The sequence below is a fragment of the Rhamphochromis sp. 'chilingali' genome (genome assembly GCF_963969265.1).
Source record: "Rhamphochromis sp. 'chilingali' genome assembly, chromosome: 13".
NCBI classification, from domain to species: Eukaryota; Metazoa; Chordata; class Actinopteri; order Cichliformes; family Cichlidae; genus Rhamphochromis; species Rhamphochromis sp. 'chilingali'.
Genome location: NC_137940.1, coordinates 19,587,906 through 19,603,866, shown reverse-complemented (window position 1 = coordinate 19,603,866; position 15,961 = coordinate 19,587,906). Strand labels below are relative to the sequence as shown.

Sequence of the window (15,961 nt, the reverse complement as noted above, 5' to 3'; positions counted from 1 at the left end):
AGCGTGTCATTTGTCAAACCACATATTTCAGAGTGGAAACAACCAAACAAATAATAAATCTGAGATTATCTGAAACTCACAAGCAAATTGAAATGAGGCTCAAGACTACGCTGTCTGCAAAATCACTGTGGGGCAGGTATTGGAGTTTGAATATCACTTTCTGTTGAAGTTTAGAGGAGATTAGCTTCAGGCAGCATAATACCAAACAACTTAGTTTTCTCCAGAGTGCCTCTGTTTACGCCAGTAACAGTGTCTCTAAGTCAGTCAAATCTGCTGTGAGTCAACATACATCCAACAATATGCTTAAAATCATGTTAACAATGTGTTCTTCATAAATATGTCAGATCTTAACACATTTTCAAGCATTTTCTTCAGATTTTTTCTACTCCATATTTTTATTCACTGTTCAAAATCCTGTATATTACACCGGGGCTTTGTGCAGTCCCTTACTTAGTAATCTAAAAGAAGCTAGTTTAAATCCTTTCCCCTTCACCTTAAGCCAGCGTTCCCCAGACTGGCTGCCTTTGTTAAACCAAAGGTTTGAACTGCAGGTGGATTGGACTTCTCTCCCATGGTTAACTGACAGGGTGTGAGGTGACCATCTCAGAGATAGCAGCTCTCTATGATGACGCCACAGTAGCACGGGTGTTAGCACTGTTACCTAATATCAAGAATATTCTGGGTTTGACTCCGTCATCTGGCTGGGGCCTTTGTGCATGAAGTTTCCATGAAACCAAATGGCACATACTAATTAGTTAAAATGCAGGAATATCTTAAAGACATAAAGACCTGGATGACTTCTAATTTCCTGCTTGATCTTCAGAGTAAACTCAGGTTATTACATCTTACTTTGGTCTCAGACTCTCAGGTTCCCAGAGGCTTCAGCTTTCAGTCCCCTCTTCTGTGCTTCCAGTTTGGATTTTGGGACACAAACAACTGCTTCATTTAAGGATTAGCTTTAACATTTTACTTTTTGATAAAGACTATAGTTAGGGCTGGATCAGGTGACCCTAAGTTACCCTGCAATAGGCCTAGACGTCTCGGGGCTTCCCATGCTAAACTGAGCATTTCTTCTTCACTGTTTTCAATCTCTGTGTGTTTATACACCTCTCTGCATTCAATCATAGTTATTAATTATCTCTGGTTCCCTTCCACAGCATGTCTCCGTGAGCCTGGTTCTGCTGGAGGTTTCTTACTGTTAAAAGGGAGATTTTCTTTCCCACTGTCACCAAGTGCTTGCTCAAAGAAGGTCTTTACCTTACAAAGGACCTTGATTGTGATTCAGAACTACATACACATAAAATTAAATGGAACTGTAATAATGATTTCAAGTTAATAAAACTCAGTGTTAGTGTACTAATGGACTGTAAATGCTGGATGTAACATCACCCATTAGTTAATGATGTCCTGTTGTGAGGCCCTAAGCTGAGCATTTTGGTGTTATGACATGAAGTTCTATCTGAACAACGGTGGCACATTGTATGCTATTAGGGTCGTGACTGTCAAAGCTCAGCTTAAAGCATACCCAGCTCTTTTTTTTTTTTGCTCTAATGGGGACTGTAATTTACAAAATGAGCTCATCTTGTATGCTTGAAATTAGCAACTGGGAGCATAAACTCATCAGGACACCGTTTACTGAGTTCACCCAAAAGGGAACTGAGGGCTCACTTTATCCTCTGCCACTGGATTTCTATTTGCAACCAATTAAAGCAAGTGGCAAACTAAACAAGTAGTTTGTTGCAGGCAGGCAGAGTTTTTGCTGTAACCTGTCTTTAATTAAACAGCACTGTCACTTGACTACATATTCTTCACTTGTTAAATCTGTGGTGTCATAACAGACTCTTATTGGCTATTTCCTGTGAACTTCATGAGCTGTGCTGCTTTCAGCTCAGTTCACTGTCCTGGTTATATCTCTGCTTCTTTATTGGCTGCTGTATGTTTGTGGGTGTGTTTGAGTCAAAGAGAAGAGCCCAGACTTTGATGATAAAGTTCCCCTGTGATCAAAGTGTCATCACAGTCTTAGTGTTGTCTACATTTATGTTGAAAATAATAGTGGCTACTCAGTTCTAAAATGTTATTTTCATTTTATAGATTGGTTCCTTTATACTAAAATGGTAAATGGCCTGTATTTGTAAAGCGCTTTTATATGGAAGAAATATAGTATCATCAGAATTCAAGTATTTTTAGACATTGAATTTATGACACTGAATTTTTATCCTCCAAATTTCCCTGCAAAAATATTCACCTGCAAAAATTCACCTGCAAAAATTCACCTGCAAAAAATTCACCTGCAAAAATTCACCTGAAAAAAATTCACCTGCAAAAAATTCACCTGCCAAAAATTCACCTGCAAAAATTCACCTGCAAAAAATTCACCTGAAAAAAATTCACCTGCAAAAATTCACCTGCAAAAAATTCACCTGCAAAAATTCACCTGCAAAAATTCAACTGCAAAAGTGATGAACTTTAATGACCCAAGCCAGAGCAATCAGCACCAGATCGAGTCGAGTGGCTCTCGGCCAATTAAATTATGCTGTTTGATCACATGACACCGTTAGCCAGCAGTTTGTCTCCTAAAAGAGAGCTGTTTAGAGGTGAGTGATTAAGTTTTTCTCCTAAATAGAGATCATTACAGAACGCCTAGTCCTACTTAAAATCCCATTTATTTTTATTTTATCATCTACTCGAACTAAGGAAAACGTTTGACTAACTCAAAGACAATTTCCACGCCTCCCCTGCCTGACTGCAGAGGCAGTTTTGAATTTAGGAGCAGCAAGATGGAAGCGGCAAACCCTGGCGATTCTCCGGTAAGTATATTGTTTTTTATCTTCAAGTTTGTCTTTTGAAACGTTAATTTTATTTAAATCCGTTGCTCACGTATAAAGTACACAGACGGGGTCTTTGCTCAACTCGTCTGAGGCGTGTCTCACTAAGCGCTACATGCTAGGATCCTGCTAACCGAGCTACCCTTTACATGCTGTGCTTTAGAAAATAGGATACTCGTTAAAAAATACTCCGCAGATATTGATAGATAGACGAACACTGCAAATATAATGTTGTAAACGAAAACGGCCTTTGGTGAAGTGGTAAAATACACCATGAATAAAGCCATAGATTGAATGGCTGCCATGGTTGCAGAACGGCCTGATTTAATGACAAGAATGGGGAAGAGTGAGGCGAAGTGAACCAAAGCCACAAAACACGGTCAGACAAGGCGGCAAAAGGGCAGTGATCTGTCCGTCAGTATGAAGTTGGTGTGTGCTTTGGTGAACAAAAACTCGAGACCGGTAGCAGGAAGGTGGGAGACTCGTGTTTCACTGGAATAGTGGTGAATTAAAACATCCTTTGTTGGGGACATTTAGGTGTAAATGCATCCATAAAGGTGAGACAGAGGCAGACCAGACAGTGAAGAAAACAAGGCAAACATTAGAAATATTAAAACGGAAATATAGGATTAATATAACATACAATTGGGGAAAATGTAAGGAACACAATGTAAATGATATTGTAAAGTCATTAAAACAGCATACTCTGATTAAAAGAAACAGATAATTGGGTAGGATGATGATGATGATGATAATAATAATAATAATAATAATAATAATAATAATGTTAAAGAACATGTACAAGATGGGTATGTATACTTGTAGCCAGAACTTAACAACTACAAAGTTGTAGCATGCCAGACCATCTTGATTGAATGTAACTTCGCTCCACACAAGTTTTATGGTAGACATATTCATATTGGTATCTAATAAATGATTAATTCTTAGATTTTATCAAACGTTAATTTATAAATTGTTTCTGTCTTTATGTGTTTGTTTCAGATTATGCAAGATGTAATTATTCAGTCAGCAAGACACTTGCTGCAGTTACTGACATCATCCAACTGAACTGCTGCTGTGATGAATCAGAATACAAGGTTTACTTTAGCAAGACCTATGAGTTAATGCTACATTTAACTAAATTGTTATATATTTTGTGTCCAATATTGTCTCCATATGATTTTGTTTTTTGCAACATCTTGCAGAGAACAGAGTCAAGGTACCAGCTTGGTCAACCCTAAAAGACCATCTGTTCATCAAGATATGACCAGGTGAAAAAGTCATAAACTAAACACTCTGCATGAGCATGGAATTTAGGATGCAACTTTATATCTTACCTGCTCTACACTCAGGGCTTGAATTACAACAACAGTCAATCACATAAAAAAAAAAATATACTTTTGGTAGTTCTGTGTCTCTCTCTCTCCTCCAAACCCAGATGGCTGCTGGTACTGAACCGGGTTCTGCTGGAGGTTTCTTCTTGTTAAAGGGGAGTTTTTCCTCTGCACTGTCACTTCATGCTGCTCAGTGTGAGGGATTGTTGAGGTTGAGTCCATATGTCCTGCGAACAACTGCTGGGCAATGACACCATGCAATCTTCTGGGATTCCTTGGATAGAAAACCTGTGAGCTGCACTTGTCCTTGGTCTTCACAGCTCACCTTTTTACTGTTTATTGAATCAAAATTCTCCAGTGACATGGATTCTACATTGTAACTGATGTGATGTTCTATAAAGTGGTTTTAATAAAAAAAAAAAAAAAAGGCAAAAATTAGTTTGTTTCTTTATTCAATTTTTGAACAGTGATACTCATTCAGTAAATGCAAATTATTTACACGGCAGTGCACTATAGGCATAAATCTAGACCCCTAGATAAAACATGATGGCATTATAGCAGTGACAACTCCTCCACAGTAGCAGGTGGGATTTTTCTTTTTTGAGGACGGCTCCTTTTACCTGTCACTACAGATGGTCTGTTTGTTCTGATCAAGAGCCTTTTTTTGGGCAGCTGAAGAGGAGAAGTCTATCTTATGTCCAACCTCTGGCTGTATCTTGGTCATATTACCCAGCAAAACCCAGTATGCAGGTTCATCTGTAACAGTCCTTGTGCCACAGATCACTGTTGCTTCTACATTAAACAGAAGAGCAGTGACGTGGGTGCAGGTCTCCGTGACTCCGGCCTTACAGCTGCAGTGGGCGGCTTCAACCTTCCCTGTGATGCTCACAGTGACCCATGGCTGCAATGCTGGTTCATTCAGTCTTTGAGAGTGCAGGACCTGAAACACACACAAAGTTCTTGTCTTTAAATGAACTGTGAGCCAAGGCTGACATAAATGTTTTATCTACTTAATCATTAATGTAACAGTGTTTAGAAAGTTAGCACATACATGTAATTTTTCATTTCTTTATGTGTCCATCTATAGAACGCTGCATGTTATAGTGTAAATCTGCCTGTTCTCTGTCAGAAACCTGCCTGCAGAAAATGAACCTAAAGGATGTAATGCAAGGATGTCATCACTTTCAAGATGGAGAAAGCATAAAGTGACAATTATGAATCACTTAATATGATAAGGAGATTCTGCAGGTCATTAATCAATGTATAAAATTAAATAAAATTATTTTTAGTGACACAAGATACAAATATGGAAGGAAGATGTATAATCGCTCAGTTTGGGGAAATTGTGGGTAGCCACAATTTCTCCATACCCACAATGTGCAACAAATGGGCACAGCTATCTTCAACAGTGGAACATCGGCCAGTTACTTCCAACTTTAACGCAGCTTGTAGTCTTGGAGAGCAGCACACCAAAACTGCATGCACAACTTCTGCTAACAGTGGAAACAGATTAAGAAATCCATGCAAACAGATTCATAAACCGAAAGAATATTATTTTACAGGATTAATGATCATATCAGCCGCTGGCTGATCACAAACCCTGAGGGTGTATACGAGAAGCAGAAGAAGCAGAGGGGATATCCAGTTTAAGTTTAGATAGTATTTGTAAAGATATTGACCATATCCTTTTCTGAAAGTGTGGATATAATGGATGGGGTAAGGTACTGACATGCTACAACTTTATAGTTGTTAAGTTCTGGCTACAAGTATACATATCCATCTTGTACATTTTTTTTATTTTATTATTATTATTATTATTATTATCATCATCATCATCATCATCCTACCCAATTATCTGTTTCTTTTAATCAGAGTATGCTGTTTTAATGACTTTACAATATCATTTACATTGTGTTCCTTACATTTTCCCCAATTGTATGTTATATTAATCCTATATTTCCGTTTTAATATTTCTAATGTTTGCCTTGTTTTCTTCACTGTCTGGTCTGCCTCTGTCTCACCTTTATGGATGCATTTACACCTAAATGTCCCCAACAAAGGATGTTTTAATTCACCACTATTCCAGTGAAACACGAGTCTCCCACCTTCCTGCTACCGGTCTCGAGTTTTTGTTCACCAAAGCACACACCAACTTCATACTGACGGACAGATCACTGCCCTTTTGCCGCCTTGTCTGACCGTGTTTTGTGGCTTTGGTTCACTTCGCCTCACTCTTCCCCATTCTTGTCATTAAATCAGGCCGTTCTGCAACCATGGCAGCCATTCAATCTATGGCTTTATTCATGGTGTATTTTACCACTTCACCAAAGGCCGTTTTCGTTTACAACATTATATTTGCAGTGTTCGTCTATCTATCAATATCTGCGGAGTATTTTTTAACGAGTATCCTATTTTCTAAAGCACAGCATGTAAAGGGTAGCTCGGTTAGCAGGATGCTAGCATGTAGCGCTTAGTGAGACACGCCTCAGACGAGTTGAGCAAAGACCCCGTCTGTGTACTTTATACGTGAGCAACGGATTTAAATAAAATTGACGTTTCAAAAGCAAACTTGAAGATAAAAAACAATATACTTACCGGAGAATCGCCAGGGTTTGCCGCTTCCATCTTGCTGCTCCTAAATTCAAAACTGCCTCTGCAGTCAGGCAGGGGAGGCGTGGAAATTGTCTTTGAGTTAGTCAAACGTTTTCCTTAGTTCGAGTAGATGATAAAATAAAAATAAATGGGATTTTAAGTAGGACTAGGCGTTCTGTAATGATCTCTATTTAGGAGAAAAACTTAATCACTCACCTCTAAACAGCTCTCTTTTAGGAGACAAACTGCTGGCTAATGGTGTCATGTGATCAAACAGCGTAATTTAATTGGCCGAGAGCCACTCGACTCGATCTGGTGCTGAGTGCTCTGGCTTGGGTCATTAAAGTTCATCACTTTTGCAGTTGAATTTTTGCAGGTGAATTTTTGCAGGTGAATTTTTGCAGGTGAATATTTTTGCAGGGAAATTTGGAGGATAAAAATTCAGTGTCATAAATTCAATGTCTAAAAATACTTGAATTCTGATGATACTATATTTCTTCCATACTTTTACTAGTCCCCCCTAAGGACCCCAAAGCGCTTTACACACCCAGTCATCCTCCCATTCACACACACATTCATACACTGGTGGAGGAAAGCTACAGTTGTAGCCGCAGCTGCCCTGGGGCAGACTGACAGAAGCGAGGCTGCCATATCACGCCATCGGCCCTTCTGACCACCACCACCACCACTAAAGCCTCATTCACCTATTCACACACCCACGTTTTCTATTTCTAAGTGCTTTCTGTCACTCTTTGATGAATGCTTTGGAAGCAACTCGGGTTTGAGTATCTTGCCCAAGAAAACTTGGGCATGTTAACCATCTGATGACAAAATTTACATCACCGAGACCTGAGTGGACCCTAGCAGACTCACGTACATTTAACATATAATCGGTGCTTAAGTCATACCTAATAACATATAATGGCTATGAATCAAATCCTGTTGAAACACTACAGTCACAAGCACAGCATTTTAATCCGGTCTGGATGGTGTCTGGGTCATTCCAACATCTCAATTCTTTTCTTTTTCAGTCCTTTTGTTTTAGATTTTCTTGGGATCATTGTCATAATGTATGATTCAGTCTTTAGCCGTCAAACAGATGACCTCACATTTGACACTGGAATACTTATTTTCTTCTTTAAGTGCATATGACTAGCAACACCTGGCTGTTACTTACTAGTGAGTTTCTATAGAATGAAGGTTTTGAGTTTTTCCACAGGATTGAGTCCCATAAAAAAATTTTTTCACATATATCACTTCTTCACTCTGTGTCACTGTCATAAGTCTGTCTGACAGTACCTTTAACAATGATGCCTGATAATGTTAAATCTTATGTTGAATAAGATTTACAGCTTTACATCCATTTAAACAGTCAGTGTAGAAGCACTGAAGGCAAAGAACCCTTTGATGAAGCAACATTTGGTGCATGGGTTGAAACTCATTCAAGATCTCCTCTGATGCTGTCAGACTGTTTTGATTAAAAATAATATTCAAATGTCTGTTGTCCACAGAAAGCTACTTTAATCAGAATGCAGGGATTGTTACTGTCTATCGTGAATTTGCAGCTAGTTGGGGCTATTCCAGTTCATCACTCACAAACAAAATATCTGCCACACATACACCCAGAGCATTCTCTCCATATGCACACACCAGCATTTTACATTCAGTCATAGTGTGCAAAGAGAGAGAGGAATGTTGGGCCTTTTTTCTCAAACCTTGAGCTCCAATCTGATTAGAGTAAAAAAGCCATCACGTTTGTCTGCACGGGGGCCTGCCTCTAATTTACCGACGGGGGCTCAGAGTGCAAGTAATCACATATATTCCATTTCTTCCTCGTCTTTTATTCTTGGTTGATGTCTCTCTTAAACCTGTTTTTTGATTTCCTAACAGTATTCCTTTGCATGTTTTCTTTTCCATCCTGTCTGTTTGTCGCCATTACTTTTAAGCGCTCCCCTCCCCTCCTGTATTATCTACCAACTCTCTGTTACCTCTCTCTTCCTCTTCATTTCCTCTTGTTCTGTTTCTTTCTCCTCCTCAGTCTCTCAGATCCCTGGATCCTTAGCTTCCTGTCTGACAGACGCCAGGTGGTCAGACTGGGCAGCATCACCTCATCCCCCATCACACTGAACACTGGTGCTCCACAGGGGTGTGTACTGAGCCCTCTCCTGTACTCACTCTACACCTACGACTGCACAGCCACTAACAGCTCCAACATCATTGTGAAGTTTGCGGACGACACTACAGTGGTGGGTCTTATCACCAACGGTGATGAGACGGCTTACAGGGAGGAGGTCAGCGCCCTGACCCACTGGTGTCAAGACAACCATCTCACCCTCAACGTCGCAAAGACAAAGGAGTTGATAGTGGACTTCCGGAGGTGCAGAGAAGTACACACCCCCATCACCGTCAACGGCGCTGCTGTGGAGAGAGTGAGCAGCTTCCGGTTCCTTGGAGTACATCTGGCTGAGGATCTTACGTGGTCAGTACACACAAACAAAACAGTGAAGAAGGCGCAGCAGCGCCTCTTCTTTCTCAGGAGACTGAAAAGATTCGGCATGAGCCCCCGCATCCTCAGGACCTTCTATCACTGTGCCATTGAGAGCATCCTCACTGGATGCATCACCACCTGGTATGGCAACAGCACCGCCTACAACTGCAAAGCTCTCCAGCGAGTAGTGCGGTGCTCTGAACGGATAATTGGAGGTGAGCTTCCCTCCCTCCAAGACATCTACAGGAAGCGCTGCCTGAGGAAAGCGGGGAGGATCATCAAGGACTCCAGTCACCCCAGCCATAAACTGTTCAGACTGCTTCCATCAGGAAGGAGGTTCTGCAGCATCCGGTCCCGTACCAGCAGACTGAGAGACAGCTTTTTCCATCAGGCCATCAGACTGCTGAACACGTCATAGACACCTCAGCTTCACTACTAGAACTTCAACATTATGCACTCCACACTGTATATAAATGCCACTTGTTTTGCACATATTCAACTCTGTATATTTTATATATTATTATTATTATTATTATTATTATTATTTTTTATTTTTTTATTTTTTTACTATTTAATTTGTAAAAATGTGTATACACACACACACACACACACACACACACACACACACACACACACATAGGAAAATATTTAGTATACACATCCAGAAATGCATACACTATTATATATTGTACATATATTTATTAGTTTCAGGTTGGCCATTCTTGTATTTTGCTCGTTTGTGTTGTTGTGTTTGCACATCTCTGTTGCTTGTGGGGCTCGCACACAAGAATTTCACTCGCATGTGCTGTGCCAGTGTGCCTGCACATGTGATGTGACAATAAAAGTCATTTGATTTGATTTGATTTGATTTGATCAGATCTTCTTAAGCTTCAACAACAGTAAACAATTATTTTGTTGCCTGATCCAATTAAACAGCTTAAGTTCCATTCTCCTCTGTGGCGAGCTAACAACACTCCCCACTGTGTATTCTGCCAATCTTAGAAAAGGACCAATTTTGATGGGAGATAAACTGGATCTGTTTGTTTAAAAATAGATTCCAAATAATGTTGTTGATTTATGGAAAAGTTACACCTAAGACCCAAAGGGCTCCATTACTCTTGTGGTTCTGTTTGATATCAGCGGGATATCCTAATATGGTCATCTCAGCCTTTATACCAATCAGCCAGTCAGATGAAAGTTTGCTTAATGTGTGGGTGAAGCCAGCTCAAATTCTCGTTCCAGATTTTGGATGAATTATGGACCTGCTTCAAAGCCCAGTCTAAGATAAATAGGGATTATTTTGAACTGTGAATCATATGGTCCTACTTAGACTCCAAGGATAAAAATGTGAAGTGGAACATTAGTATGCTGTAATATCATCTTAAGAAGCTGAAGTGCCCATTGGTGGATACACAATATGCTTTACACACATATGTTTATATTACTTTGTATTTGGCATAATGATTTAAAAATAAGAAAAACAAACAAACACAAAAATTGCTCTTTATGCACAACTGGAGAAATATTGCAATGCGTTATCGTTATTCGAGTTGTAAATAGTGTAAATGTTAAGGGAGATGCAAAAATGTAAATCTCTAATAATATAATACTATAATAAGAAATCAGCAGTAAATTTACGCTTTGTAGCTATTTCAGATACAATGCAAGCAGTAATTAGCAGCTGTGCTAGCAGCAAACCAATAATAAAGCAATGATTGATCCTGGTGGTATCTAAAAATTGACGTAAAAAATACATAGACAAACAGTTTCCAAGGCAACAATGCAAGTAGAAGAATTTACACAAAAAGGCAGAGTTATGGTACGCCTCAGGGATATGTGCTCCAGACAATGATTTGGTAACCATCCATCCATCCATCCATTCGCTTCCGCTTGTCCTTTTCAGGGTCGCGGGGGGCGCTGGAGCCTATCCCAGCTGTCATAGGGCGAGAGGCGGGGTACACCCTGGACAGGTCGCCAGTCTGTCGCAGGGCCAACACACAGGGACAGACAACCATTCGCACTCACATTCATTCGCACATTCACACCTAGTGACAATTTGGATTATCCAATTAACCTATCCCCACAAGCTGCATGTCTTTGGACGGTGGGAGGAAGCCGGAGTACCCGGAGAGAACCCACGCAAGCACGGGGAGAACATGCAAACTCCACACAGAAAGACCCCGGCCTGATGGTGGAATTGAACTCAGGACCTTCTTGCTGTGCGGCAACAGTGCTAACCACCGTGCCACCGTGCTGCCCGTAACATAAGGGGTAAATAATGCTACAGTATATTGCCAGAAGTATTCACCCTCCCAATTATAAATTGTTGAGCTCAGGTGTTCCAGTCACGTCCATGGCTGCACGTGTACAAAAGCACCTAGACATGCAGACTCTTCTACAAACATCTGTGAAAGATTGGGTCGCTCTAAGGAGCTCAGTGAATTCCAACATGGTACCATCATAGGTTGCCACTTGTGCAACTAGTCCAGTGATGGAATTTTTTCTCTACTAAATATTCCTTAACTGTAAGTGTTATTAAAACAAATTGGAAGCAACTGGGAAAAACAGCAACTCAACCACAAAGTGGTAGGCCACGTAAAATCACAGAGCTGGGTCAGCAGACATTGGAGGTCTATAGCAATTGACTCAATTGACCTCAAACTCCATTATCAGATTAGCTCAAACACAGTGCACAGAGAGCTTATTAAAATGAGTTTCCATTGCAAACAAGCTGCATCCAAGACTTATATCTCCAAGTAATTGCAAAGTGTCAGATCCAGTGGTGTAAAGAATCCAACATGATTTCATACAAGTGTAAAAAGCAAGGTCGAGTTTGGTGTGGAAGAACTTGACTGGTCTCAACTTAACCCAAGAGAACATCTCTGGGATGAGTTAGAGCAGGGACTGTGAGCCAGGACTTCTTGTTGACTGACCTCACAAATGTCAATACTTTGCTGAAGACCAAGAGTAAAGAACCAAAAATGAAGTAGAAATACAGACAATATGAGAGAAAGCTGCACTAACCAGACAACACCCAACGAGGTAGAAACCTCCAGCAGAACCAAGCTGAGGGTGGAGCAACCACTTGCTGTGACTGGTTGGGAGCAAGAGGAGGGACATAAAAGAACTTAGGAGTAAAAAAAATCTCATTTGATTTAGTGTACTAGTCATTATTCATTCATCCATCCATCCATTCTATCCCAGCTGTCATAAAGCGAGAGGTGGGATGAAATATTGGACATTTATCTAGTATTTCACAGGGCTTGCTTGTGTTAACTCTGTTTAATATCCTATTTTATATCTTGGAGCTTACCCTAAAACATAATTGAAAAATCTCTTTTCCAAACCACTGCAAAATGTTGTTCTTTCACCCAGCACATACCGTACTGTGTTGGTAAAAGGTTTTATTATTAAGGCCAAGATCCAAGCAAAATCCTTCTCAATATAACACTCTCTGAACTCTTCATGTCCTCCACTTTTCTCTCACTTTCTGCACTACGAGGATGGAGGTCAGTATCAGAAAAAAAAGGATTGGTTGAACTGGAACAGATTGAGTGTTTTTGCATTGAATCTGAGCTTTTCAACTAAAAGCAAGGCCAAACTTTCATTTTTCACAACAATATACTCAAAGATTATCTTGTGAATACAAACACTAGCTCATCAAAACCACTTGAGCAGTAACAGAGGAATGGAGTTAGTTAAGAACAACGCAGCAAATACTCACAGCTGCATGATGCAAATGCCACCAACTTGACTGCATATTGAATTACTCTATGAATAAATGACAAAAGCAACGTTATTTGTTCACGTTATACTTTCAAACACTCCTACTGATACTTGTACTTAATAATATTCTGCCAAGAACATTTTTCTTCTAATTTATAGATGAAATGAAATGGTCAGTCTAGAGTTGAGTCAGCTATTTTTCCCTATAATGCAAGGTTCAAAGTAATGCTGTAATATATTACAGTGGATGGCAACCTTGGGTCTCAAAAGCATTATAGATGAGCTGACACAAGCTGAAAAATATATTGAACAGAACCAAAAGTTTCATGGCCAGTTTCCTTACCTGGATTGGTGTGATGCTTTCTAACAGAGATAGATTCCTAGACAATGTCATTCCGAGACAAATTTGATCAGATCAGCCAGTGAGTTGGAGAATCACCTATTCTAACCTACGTAATGTTGTAGAAATATATAACAGCATATGCTTTCCTACTTGTGTGAGAATGATGTAGATTTTAAAACTCAATCTATAAGTAAGATCCCAGTTTACAGCATATGAGGCATTTAAAATAATTTTGATTTTTTTTTTAGTCAAAACAGATCAAATCTACTCCTTTTTCCTTAACCCTGTAATTGCAAGTGTATTATATTTAATGCATGAGTTTTTGAGAATTCTTTATCTCTAATCCCATTAAGCCAACAGCCTAGGACCTTTATTAATTGACTAAAGTCTTGACTATCGATTCTCAAATCAAGTTTAAAATACAAACCAGCAAACTGAAGACTCAGGTGAAGATCTAATACAGGGTGAAGTGAACAAAGCTCACGTTTAAAGCCAATAATGCTCAGTTCAGGTCAAAGTAGTAAATTCAGTAAACCCCAGATCCAATCCAGCACATTCTTAAAACATCATAAAATTATCCGCTGTAACCAATAACAACAAGTTACAGTCACGTGTGTGACATCACTGGTCATTGTTATAGTTTTTCTCCAAAGGGATCAACAACAACTGTAAAAAACTGTCAACAACTGATTGCTCATGAGGGTTGTTGGATTGTTGGTTTTCCCTGAGTATTATAGTAGGGTCCTCTTACAAAATAACACCTTGAGGTGATTCTCATTGATTTGACACGATAAAAATAAAATTGAATTCAATTAAACTGAAAAAATACTGTAGTCCAATGTCCTCCACTGCCACCAAATATCCATCCAGTAGAGCATCCCTGGGATGTGGCTGGATGGGAAATTTGGAAGAGCCACTAACAAATCTGTAGCAACTGTGTGACGCTATCGTGTCGACATGGAAGAAAGTCTGTGGGAGTGAGGGATGTTTCCAATGAATGAATGAACACAGCTCTCAAGGCAAATGGGTCCAACCTTTTACTGGCAAGGTGTGCCTAACAATGTAGTTTGATGAGTGCATATTTGTAGTATACAGTGGGGCAAAAAAGTATTTAGTCAGCCACCGATTGTGCAAGTTCCCCCACTTAAAATGATGACAGAGGTCAGTAATTTGCACCAGAGGTACACTTCAACTGTGAGAGACAGAATGTGAAAAAAAAATCCATGAATTCACATGGTAGGATTTGTAAAGAATTTATTCGTAAATTAGGGTGGAAAATAAGTATTTGGTCACCTCAAACAAGGAAAATCTCTGGCTCTCACAGACCTGTAACGTCTTCTGTAAGAAGCTTTTCTGTCCCCCACTCGTTACCTGTATGAATGGCACCTGTTTGAACTCATCATCTGTATAAAAGACACCTGTCCACAGCCTCAAACAGTCAGACTCCAAACTCTGCCATGGCCAAGACCAAAGAGCTTTCGAAGGACACCAGGAAAAGTATTGTAGACCTGCACCAGACTGGGAAGAGTGAATCTACAATAGGCAAGCAGCTTGGTGTGAAAAAATCAACTGTGGGAGCAATCATCAGAAAATGGAAGACATACAAGACCACTGATAATCTCCCTCGATCTGGGGCTCCACGCAAGATCTCATCCCGTGGGGTCAAAATGATCATGAGAACGGTGAGCAAAGATCCCAGAACCACACGGGGGGACCTGGTGAATGACCTGCAGAGAGCTGGGACCAAAGTAACAAAAGTCACCATCAGTAACACACTACAACGGCAGGGAATCAAATCCCGCAGTGCCAGACGTGTTCCGCTGCTGAAGCCAGTGCATGTCCAGGCCCGTCTGAAGTTTGCCAGAGAGCACATGGATGATACAGCAGAGGATTGGGAGAATGTCATGTGGTCAGATGAAACCAAAGTAGAACTTTTTGGTATAAACTCAACTCGTCATGTTTGGAGGAAGAAGAATACTGAGTTGCATCCCAAGAACACCATACCTACTGTGAAGCATGGGGGTGGAAACATCATGCTATGGGGCTGTTTTTCTGCCAAGGGGACAGGACGACTGATCCGTGTTAAGGACAGAATGAATGGGGCCATGTATCGTGAGATTTTGAGCCAAAACCTCCTTCCATCAGTGAGAACTTTGAAGATGAAACGAGGCTGGGTCTTCCAACATGACAATGATCCAAAACACACCGCCCGGGCAACAAAGGAGTGGCTCCGTAAGAAGCATTTGAAAGTCCTGGAGTGGCCTAGCCAGTCTCCAGACCTCAACCCCATAGAAAATCTGTGGCGGGAGTTGAAAGTCCGTGTTGCTTGGCGACAGCCCCAAAACATCACTGCTCTCGAGAAGATCTGCATGGAGGAATGGGCCAAAATACCAGCTACTGTGTGTGCAAACCTGGTAAAGACCTATAGTAAACGTTTGACCTCTGTTATTGCCAACAAAGGTTATGTTACAAAGTATTGAGTTGTATTTTTGTTATTGACCAAATACTTATTTTCCACCCTGATTTACGAATAAATTCTTTACAAATCCTACCATGTGGATTCATGGATTTTTTTTTCACATTCTGTCTCTCACAGTTGAAGTGTACCTCTGGTGCAAATTACTGACCTCTGTCATCATTTTAAGTGGGGGAA

General features: G+C 40.2%; 2 long non-coding RNA genes across 4 annotated transcripts; one reads left to right on the top strand and one right to left on the bottom strand.

Annotated features, from left to right (window-relative positions):
- Positions 1-2,542: 2,542 nt before the first annotated feature.
- Positions 2,543-4,577, top strand: LOC308409254. Of its 3 annotated transcripts, none has more exons than XR_013973986.1 (4): positions 2,543-2,594; positions 2,695-2,807; positions 3,828-3,922; positions 4,031-4,577. It is a non-coding gene; the product is annotated as an uncharacterized lncRNA (long non-coding RNA). The 3 variants fall into 3 exon arrangements; XR_013973987.1 differs by lacking the exon at positions 2,543-2,594 and having other exon boundaries at positions 2,602-2,807; positions 4,031-4,096; positions 4,264-4,577; XR_013973988.1 differs by lacking the exon at positions 2,543-2,594 and having other exon boundaries at positions 2,602-2,807.
- Positions 4,578-4,594: 17 nt separating this feature from the next.
- Positions 4,595-6,961, bottom strand: LOC308409255. The gene is made up of 2 exons (XR_013973989.1): positions 6,755-6,961; positions 4,595-5,099 (listed from the first exon to the last, which is right to left on the bottom strand). It is a non-coding gene; the product is annotated as an uncharacterized lncRNA (long non-coding RNA).
- Positions 6,962-15,961: the final 9,000 nt, after the last annotated feature.